Below are 11,551 nucleotides of genomic sequence, written 5' to 3' on the forward strand. Positions count from 1 at the left end.
TTGCTGTTTTTTTAAACACGTATATTTTATTGCATTTTCACTATAACATTTTAAATCGTACATATTTATATACTTATTATATTCCTTTTTTTATGACCATTAATTGAATACTTTAATTGTGATAAACATGAGTATAATTCTAGTTCAACTGAACGCGTTCATCATGATTAATAACGTATTTTCTTATCAAAAATCGACTATGACATGGGACTGTACTGATCGATTCGAAGCCCTAGGTAATTCTTTGTAAAATGTCGGATTTTATTTGATTAAAAATCGCTATACTTATGATTAATATTTTTATTTGCATTGAAGTGTTTAAGGTTAGCAACTATTTTAAACTGTTGCGATTTGGTACTTCACAGTATCTTGCGAATGGTTGTAAGCTTTGGCTAAAATTGCATTGATTATTTTCTAGCGAGCGTGCAGAAGAATTCACAGATATATTTTTGTAGGTCCTGTGGTTCTTGAGTTATGTTATAAAGAGGGCTGAAACAACAACACCTTTGTAAAACGTACATAACTCATTAACAACAATAAATCAAGCAGGTTTTCAAAGTGTATGATTTGTAGAATGGACTTTTGCAAAACATCAAAGTGTTATTTTTCAATAATATATATAAATTGGACTCCCCTAATATCAAGATTGTTAAGAAGGAAAGCAAGTTCCTAAATCGCAAGATAAAGGAGTCCATAGCCATCAGACAGGAAAAACAAGTCAACAGAGACGGGGCCGGGATCTTCCGATAATTTACGACTGTCTTCTATATAGAAACACCAAAATCATCCAAGTGTGAAGCAGACAGTCAGCCAGTCATTACTGCCTGAGAATGGTAACAGTTAGTTACCGAAAATATTAGCAGGTAAATATTTATTTATTTGCCTTCAGTTTCCGTTGAAAGTTTTAACATTTTCTTGGTTATTTTAATAATATATTGATTTAAATACTGAAAATCGAGCATAACCTAGTCTACCCTTAAGAATGAGAATTGTTTGTAGCCGTTGCCGTTCCAATAATAATGTCGCCCGTGTTTATGAGACGATAGATGTATGACCATGATGACAGCAACAACAATACCTTCAATTCTCTAATAAAATTTGTATTTGCACTAAAGACATGCATGTCAGGATATTTGTTACGTGGTGCGCGCTGATTCAATTTTATATTGTTAACATTGATATATTTTTGCTGTCAAATGAATGAAACGGATATTTAATATCATCTCCTTGAAAATCGTTTACCTTATACAGTAGACTTCGGTTGTATATATAAATGCGCATTTATAAATGCGCACGTGACATCTACAAGTCGCCATACCGTGTTCAACGATGTAAGGTACCCGGATGTGCACAAATTCCACACGCAAAAGTATAGGCGAAAATGACAGGTTACAAGGAAAATTGGTTTTGCAAAATAGTGGCATTGATTGCAAAGGGCAAAATAATTTGACCCGAAACATAAACTCTTTATTTGGATTTTCTATCAAAAAAAAAAAAAATTATGACGGAAAAGCTAGATATAGCTGATTTAAAAAGTTATATTTCATTATTTCCGTGCTAAATGGGCGTGGCAATTGGCCATATTGATGACGAAATGTGATTCTTACTGGCATTAAGGTCAGAACTGGGTAGCTGCCGATGATGTTATTTGATAATGTTTGCACGTAGGGAACTTAGGGGCTGTCATTTTCTTCGGAAGGAAGGGTCATGGATTTATTTATTTGGTAGTCAAGATAAGTATCCCCCCCCCCCCCCCGTAGCGCCGCCAATGAACATAACTCTGACCCTAATTTTAACTCTAATTATAACGTAAATTGAGGAAACTATAACTTACGCCCTTTTCGGTATAATGACCCTCTCAAACTAATAGGCTAGATGTCCCCGCCCGACCTCCTGAATTCTATCTAATTTACTCATCCGCTCGCAAATGGACAAAAAACAAATTCAAAATGTGTTTTTAAGCACCTTTTTGTGTCCCCCATGCTAAATCGGTAATCTGTACGCCCTTTGTCACCCTTTGACGTACAATTTAGAGTATAAACACGTAGATGACTGTACATGATCTAATCATCCCGGCTGGAAGACTCGTATACTATACATCACGCTCATACGTTATATGACAATATGACGCACAATCACGTATGTGATGCATGGTTTGAGTTTTATTCAGCTAGTAAGTTAGATCTCGTCATACACATTATTGTCATGGTATATTGTAATTGTATACGTAATTTTGTTCAGTTAAATTCAACCGGCTTATAAAGTTTTACTTTACACGGAAGGGAAAGTTAGCAAAAACCAATTAATTTATGAGTGTAAAAGGGGGGAGGGTGGTTTTGGGGGAAGGGGGGGACAAATAATATTTATAAAATTATAAGTAAGGCGAGAAAGAGAGAAACCCTGTTATACGGGCGAACGGACCTTTCAAGTAGGGTCGGTCGGTCGGTTGGTATTTTTTTTTAATTTTTAAATAACCCAAAAAATCACAAAAATCTGTAAATAAATTTCAATTTGAGAAAATACAAAAAAAATTGTCCTGAAATGTCCAAAATTTGGGGTCGGCATTCATTTGTACAGGAAAAATTTGTTTCCCAATTTGTTCAAAATAGAACAGGGTTTTCTTTCGTTTTTCGTCGCATAAATAAATAAATAAATAAATAAATAAATAAATAAATAAATAAATAAATAAATAAATAAATAAATAAATAAAAATAAATAAATAAACATTAGTTATGTTTGTACATGGGGGGGGGGTGCTGTGCAATAATCATGATCCTTTGATATCCATGATTTATCCTTGCAAATTTATAACATCGAACCTCCAGCCAATGTTCCTTGCCAGTGCTAGCCACGAAACAAGGTCACAACTGTAGCCACTCCTTCAATGGTCGCCATTTCATTGATTGACAGTGATGCAATGCAAATATGGCGCTGGCCATCTGGTCACGTGCGCATTTATAAATGCGCATTTATATATACAACCGAAGTCCACTGTTATAGCGTTGCATAGATGCGACAATTATTCTATATACGAATCCAATTTCACGCATTCCTGCACCTCAATGCTGCCCATAGCCGCGACGGGGACCCAGCTACATGTATCTCACCTAAAATGTGAAATGATGCGGCCTTGAAGGGTATTTTAAACTGCATTATATTACCCGTGTTACACGTAGACAAAAGAATGATGACAGTTTACAACACAAAATAATCTAACATCGAACATTTTAAGCGGGTTCAATCCACCCAATTGGGCACTCACAACACCTGTTTGGTGCATGCGGGGAACCAATAATGGCCGACCAAATCCTGACCATGACTTGGCTCGTTGGATTCGTCTATACGAATCAATTACGCTTGTTTTGGCTTTCATCTCTTACTACTTTTCCTTTTGTATGGGTGTCTAAAAGTTTTCTTTTCGCCATTTATCTGTCTTCCTGTACTTTCACTTTTGTTTAGTGAAACTGAGAACGGCCCTTTGACCTTTTAGATATTGCATCATACCAACCACAGCATATCATTTGTATTGGCATCGTTTCGAATGTCACACAATGTCATCTCTTCTATTTATATGCTCAATGTCATTTTTATATATGTGACAATTCAATTTTTTTCAATTCAATTCAATTCAATTCAACCCTGACAAGGGTTGCTAGGCTGAACACTAAGAAAATGCTGTCAATATCCAACGAGCCAAGTCATGGTCAGGATTTGGTCGGCCATTATCGGGTCCCCGCATGTACCAAACAGGTGTTGTGACTGCCCAATTGGGTGGATTAAAGCCGCTTAAAATTCGATGTTAGATTCTTTTGTGTTGTAAACTGTCATCATTCTTTTGTCTACGTGTAACACGGGTGATAGAATGCAGTTTAAAATACCCTCCAAGGCCGCATCATTTCACATTTTAGGGGAGATAGAGCCGACGGGTGCCATTGAGGTGTAGGAATGCGTGAAAATTGGATTCGTCTATAATAAACAATTTTACTGCTACGTAGACCTCTCCGTAGTCCACTTGCCCATTTTGCATACTCTGGCTATTACAATTAAGCATAAAACGCTGATGTATTAATTTGTGTGCAATTGATAGATTTTCACATCTGATATTTTCAGTCGCCATACTTCCTCTGTTTGTTAGCTTCCCAGGATTTTTTACTCGGGCTTTCGCGATCAATGTAGATTCCAAAATCAGAATTATTTAGTATTGAAGTGAGCCATTATAATTATGCAAGATATGTTGAATTCGATAACTCACTAAAATGACTAATCATCTAATTATATAAACTCTTTATGTCCATTTTACTATTGAACACTTTAATTTAACATGTTTAATAAACATCAGTATAATTTTGAGTTCGACGGAATGCGTTCATCATGATTAAATAATATATACATATTTTTATCAAAATTCGACTATGGCATAGTCAAACTGCTACTACGAAGCATTTTGTATAATCATGGTGTGTTATTTAAGAGGCATTTCATTAAATTTGTTTACAAATATTTTGTTAGAGCTCTGGGAATGAGTCGACAATACAAATCAATCAAGACCGGGATACGATTTGATGGTAGGGATCAATGATGTCAGTTTTCATTTGTTTCATTTTTTGAAGTGTATTAATACCTTCAATCAAAGTTTCATTTATTAACAATTATTCTGAGTACAAAACCCTCACTTTTCCAATAAACAACATTTCCAAAGGCTTCATTTGTTTGTACCACTATATGTCGTTGTTATTATGCAGATGAATAACAAAAAGATATTCATGGCATTGTGTCTTAATAAACCTTAACATTAATACGGAGCTATATACATCTTAATTTGTTTTTAAATACAAAATAATTTGTTGTACTTCACAGCCGCCAGCTGTTAATTGTGTGCTTTATATTTTTTCTAACCGGCTTTCGTGAAATTACGCTTGCATGTCTTCAGATTTAAATGCCTCCTGCGTAATTTGTTTCTCAATAAAAAAAGTAATTTGTTGTACTTCACGACCTTCAGCTGTTACCTGTGTGCTTTGTACATTTGTGACCGTACACCACGAATGAGCCGTAAATGTCCTCAATTGTATTCTGAGTTATAGTGTAAAATGGGCATGAAGGTCATATTCATAGGTACCTCAATTTGGTGCTACGTGTACCTCATTTAATGAGATACACGTAGCACCAAATTGAAATACCTATGAATACGACCTTCATGCCCATTTTACACTGTAACTCAGAATACAATTGAGGACATTTACGGCTCATTCGTGGTGTACGGTCACATTTTGTATAACCTGCTTCTTTGAAATTGTGCTTACATGTTTTCAGATTTAAATGCTTGCATAATACGAGGGTCATTCAAAAAGTTCTACCGCTATCGTCACATCTCTGTTATCTTACGTGCCAGGAAATTAAAATTACCCATGATTTTACTCTTGAGTCTTGGCTACAAAATAAAAGTTATCTGATTAAAATGTGATTTGGTTGTGTTGTGTTAAAGTGAATACATATTTGGTACGTCGGAAACGGTATGAAAAGAAAGGCTAATTTTGATTAAAAAGGTTGCCCACATCTATGTAGAGATCATCACAGATTTATTTCTGAAAATGATTAAATTGCTTTATTTTTATTCAAATAATTAATCAATATCTAATGGTTGCAGATAGTACAGTTTACTGGGTATCGTGTCTTTTGCACACACAAAAAAACCCGATACATGTTCAGATTATATAGGCTTCATAACGCTTTTCCATAGGTTGCTGACTTCGATCGGGTGGTTCAAGTTGTAAATAAGTTGTCACGTAAGATAACAGAGATGTAATGATGGAGGTAGAACGTTTTGAATGACCCTCGTCCAATTCTAGCTATTCGCAATAAGGGCGCCGCCAGCGGTTTGCGATGTAATCGTGATGTATCATGGGAAAAGGTCGACATCCAAGTCCGCGCAATACGACTATTACCATGCTATTACATAGGAACACGTGACAATGTTGTTTTAGTTTGTCAAAATGGAGGTGTTACACGCGAATCGATACTCAATAATACTTAATAATGTGATTTGAAATGTGCACAATTAATTTTTTCTCTATCGATTTGCGTGTAATACCGTTATATTGACAAACTAAAAATATTGTCACGTGTTCCTATGTAATAGCATGGTAATATTCGTATTGCGCGGACTTGATGTCGACCTTTTCCCATGATACATCACGATTTTCCCATGATACATCACGATTACATCGCAAACCGCTGGCGGCGCCCTTATTGCGAATAGCGAGAATTTGTTGTACTTCATTACCTACAGCTGTTAACTGGGTGCTTTATATATTTTTTCTAACCGGCTTTCGTGAAATTTTGTTTGCATTCTGATTTAAATGCTCCTTATTATGCTATTAAAGTCTAATCAAAATAGGTTGCAATTGCATATCAAAAACTCTGAATAACTATATGAATATTAATGAGCAGGAAGTTTAACAATCAGCCAATGGAAATTTAACTGAAAGATGTTTCCAGTAGTGAGCTCATCAACATTAATAAAAAAAATATTACTATACCTCATAAATATTTGTTAGGTAATCCAGACATCTTATTGGTTAATAACGCCAGCGTCCAAGCACGGTAGTTTGAACTCTCCCGCGCCTGTATAATTACGCGCACGTAAAACTTCCGCACCCCTAATACCACACGGTGTCTCGACCGCGCGTCACCTTTCTTTCAGACGTAGCGTTATCCTGCATAGCGGCGATTCTGCAGATGCGTTTATCGTGAAAATGAGTGCTGCATGCATTTATTTTGCCGAGATTATCGATGGAAAACAACACGCGAATTTGATGTTTTATGAAACAAACTGTTATTTATGGAGTGTTAAAAAGAAAATTAGAAAAATATCAGGAAATGAAAAATATCAATCTAAATTTATTGAACAGAAATCCTCCAATAAAACGCGTCGGGAAGTAGTCAAATCATCCAACACCTTGGGACCAGTAGTTCTGACTAATTCCCCAGAAAGGAACATGTTGTATTTTGTATACTATACACCAGATGCCCACGCCAATTATTAAAAAAAAAGAACAAGAACTAAAAGAATGGCTGCGTCTTGAGTTAATAGTGTATTGGAATCAGACATCACTCATAAATTAATTGCATTTCCTCTGTACATGTTGACTAGAAAATCAATGGCTATTTTCCATTGTAACAAAATAATAATGATAAAATGGAAAAGCCCCCCAAAAAAATGTTTGTGCGAAACAGCGAGTGTCTGGGGGATATGTTGGAAAATTTTCGAATGTGAAGACGTTATTGAAGCCATTTTTACACACTTTTTACACTTACTGCTTTCAACAAAAAGTGTACGGGTGTCTAACACGGCTACTTTTTTTGTAGGAGTGACATTTATTACCATGTCGCATCACACAGAGGCTAATCATGTCTTTTATTGTATAAATTATTGCTATAAACATAAAGTGTAGAGGGCACGGTGGCTCAGTGGTTACGGCCTTGGACACATAATCTGAGTCTTGCTCGACGTGCGTGGGTTCGATTCCCCGTCCCACCACCGTGTTGCGCCCTTGGGCAAGGCGCTTTGTCTCGCTTGCCTCACCCCACCCAGGTGCAATGGGAAGCTGTTAGGGGTAGTCACAGACGTTGTACTGATGGACCCTGCGCCGCTTGTAGGCTGCAAACGTGGTTCCGACATATTATAATGACGGCGGAATAAATGTAAAGCGCTTTGAGGCTGTTTACGACATAAAGCGCTATATAAATATCTACATTTATTTATTAATTTATTTACAGGTGTCCAAAACAGAAGTGAAAACGGGGAACTGTTTAACCATACGCTTAGATTTCGTTTAGAAAACTGGACTTAATTTGGCCCAAAATGAACGTATAGAGTGTTGTACATAGAATGGTAGAAGACAGGTTAAAAATATACTATAAATATAAGTATTTTGCTTATATCGCAGCTATTGTTTTCTTTATAGACACTTGGGCTCTATGTTATGTTCAGTACAACAATGCTTATTCAAAATTGAAGCAAGACTATAATTTTTAATAGACCAGAAAGCAGGCTAATTCAATATTTCTTCTGGAAACTACTCCAATTTTTACCTGTTACAATCACATGTATAGGCGTTAATGGATGCAGGTAAAATAATTGCTTCCTCTCAAAGGAATGAAATTCAAAAACGTGGTAACGATAAGAGATAATAATTAATGAGTCTTGTAGCTATCTGCGTCTTGAGTATAGTGTATTTGGAACCAGACATTACTTCATAAATTAATGAAATTCACTCTCTACATGTTATGCCGACTACAACATTAATGGCTATATTTTCCATTGTAACAAAATAATAATGTTAAATCAAAAGCCAAAAAAAGAAAACAAAAAAAACCACATTTAGTTGTCTCATGTTCCCCACGCGCATTTGATTTGCTATTGCAGAAGTTGAATTTTATTTTGTATTTTGTTTACATGTTCAATTTCAATTTTGTTTCTGATCGCACCGCAACTCCGAAATTGTATTCGGATATAACAAAATACCCTAAATTGGCGTTGTTCAATTTACAAAAACAACAACAACAAACCCCCGCATATCGCATTAGATTTCAAAGTCCCATGGGACATGAGACAAATCTATTTATTTTCTTGGCCAAATGTTTCATTCTGTGACATCTGCTAATCTGCTTGTAGAAGGTGTTGTTTACAGTAACAAAAAACGGTGTAAACCCTGTGATTGTGTATGGAGTATAAGTTCTTTTCTACCCTTTCTAGCTTGACTCAAGTTTTGTTTCTTTCACTTTCTTCTCTCGACAGCCTTTTTAAAATCTAAGACCCAATATATATTTAAAAATATAAGGGGTGCTATATCATATCATAGTCTCTTGTTTCATCTACTTTTGTATTTGGACCAGCGACTTCATTTTAAATCCGGACTGCGAACCTCATTCAAATTCGGACTAGCGAACCTTATTTCAAATTCGAACTGGTGAATATTATATATAATTTGAGCTAGCGAACCTCTTATTAAATTGGGAATAGCAAACTTTAATTTGTATTCGGATTAGAGAACCTTATTATATATCCGAACTAGACTAGCGAACCTCTTTTAAACTTCCAAATAGCAAACCTTATTTAAAAATCGAATTAGCAAACCATCGGACTAGCGAACTTTCGGACTAGCGGTCCATTAGTCTTAGGTGTAAAGGTCCGTTCATACTACCACCGCATTTGCGATGCGGTGCTTTGCGATGCGGTGCGTTGCCGCACTGCATCGTACTGCAAACTACTGCATTGCGATATCGCAATAAAGTTAAATACATTTTAACTTGGAAATGCGACGAGTTGCGTTGAGTTGCGGCAAAAAGTAATCGATATATCGGCATCGCAAAGCAACGCATCGCAAATGCGGTGGTAGTATGAACGGACCTTAACCCTTCCTTTGCGCAAGCGAGTTGATTATCCTATAAGTTATCGCAGTGGCTTATATCCTACACTATACCGTGTAGCCTATAGTATAGTGTTGAATTATATTCGTTGAGAGTATAAGGGCAACGTTGATATTGATTATACGCTTGAGCCGTTTTCTTACACGTTTTACTGAAATATGATTTATTATTTGACTTATCGACACCCCACGAGATCCAGTCGTAATGCAGTTGTATGTATAAGGTAATCAGATATTAAATTCAATTTAATTTCCATCAAAATATAAAGAATACTTTTACTATTTAAAAATAACACTAAAATGTAAAGTAGGTATGTAAACGGGGATACGCAATCCGCACAAGAACAAATAAACACTATGGGGAACGATTGCTCGCTACAAGAGGAAACTGAATATATTTAATAAGAAAGGATGAACAGGCAACCCAAAGTGTTACAATTAAATATGACAACAAATAAACACAAATCCCGACCGGCACACCACCCAACTTGAAAAAAAGCAAGAGAATGTGCCGGCATGGGAATCGAACCCACGACCTTCTGATCTCTAGACGGACACCTTATCCAATAGGCTACGAGTTCCCACTGATAAACGGTGCTTAAAACTGGGTCTAATCTAACCAGTCGAGGTATACAATAAACACAAACAAAATATTACGCAAGTACACAAGTGAAGGAGATCATTACTGATACTTTTAAGTAACGATTGAAATGGTTTCTTAATTCTTTTAACTTTCGTATGAATTCTATATTTTAAATATTCGAAGTTTTTAATTTACATAAGTTACATAATACTGCGTAAAAATGGTGAATTCCAAGGTTTACAAAACAACCTACGAGTATGTTGAAAATTTGCAAAATTACACACCGTTCAGCCCGAAGTTATTTGGGAAAAAGTTGTACAGATATTTTTGCAGTGTCCTGTTCTTACATCGACCCAGTGGGCACATGTTAGGATTTCGACGTTGTTTCAACCTAACCTGATTGCAACCTGATTTCAACCTAGAGGTTAGTTGAAATCAGGTTGAAATCAGGTTGAAGTCCATCAGGTCGAAGTCCATTTGCAAATACAACGTGATTTCAACGTCGAAATTGATTTGGATGTCGAAATTTCAACGTGATTTCAACGTCAGGTGTGCCCACTGGGACTAAATAGTCACTCTTTGTGGATTATTTATGATGTTACCAAGCAATCCCTGTATGCAATAGAGAGCTTGCGAAATGGAGTTACTTTAACTTTAACTTTAACGTCTAGAGGATTATAGAGGATTATGTATTCAAAACCACTCTTTCATTAAAGCCGCTTGAAGTTAAAGTTAACGCCAGAATCTATAGTGTGCCGTAAATTATGATGAAAATACGTCATAATTAAAACAATGGTTTGCATATTTCCTCATAGACTACATAATTACCACTTATGTATTGTCTAGTTAATAGACCAATTATTGGAAATCTAATTTGGTTTGGGTAAAAAACATGCCACATGATGCTAAAAATTACTGATTGAATTAGATCAAAATAAATTTTGTTCCAAACGTCACACTTGATATATACATTTGTGTGTGCTCATGACGCACACCAAATCAGCTTGCGGAACCAAGTTTTTGGCTTGACTTCAACACCAAGGGGATTAAGTTCCAGTAAAATGGACTGATTTTACGGGACCCAGCAGTGTAGTGAACTTCTGCGAATTGCAGCTACTGTGAACATTTTTTTACAACGTTGCGTGTCTTATAATTACACCTCTATATGACCAAATATGTTTGTACTGTTCAGGTATTTTATTTAATTATTATTTTATTCATTTAGGCCTACAGTATGTACCCCAATTCAGCAGAAAGCTGGTCTAACATGTGCCACGCTATTATACGCATATTATAGGCCTATGGGTATTGTATGTCAACCAAATTATTCATTATTAAAAGAGGAGGCCTATTTGTTTAAAAAAATAAGAATGTCAGAAAAGGAGCATCCAGAAATATGTTGGTTGAAATTCAAAATTCTGGGAGTTTTTAAAGAACAAAATGAGGATCATTCGGGGAGATATATTTAATTCGATCAGAATGCAAAGAGGAGTCCTTGCCCTCCTAAAAGAAAACTCCTGGCAACGCCACTGGGGAGTGG

This window comes from Amphiura filiformis, chromosome 13 (assembly GCF_039555335.1).
Source record: "Amphiura filiformis chromosome 13, Afil_fr2py, whole genome shotgun sequence".
NCBI classification, from domain to species: domain Eukaryota; kingdom Metazoa; phylum Echinodermata; class Ophiuroidea; order Amphilepidida; family Amphiuridae; genus Amphiura; species Amphiura filiformis.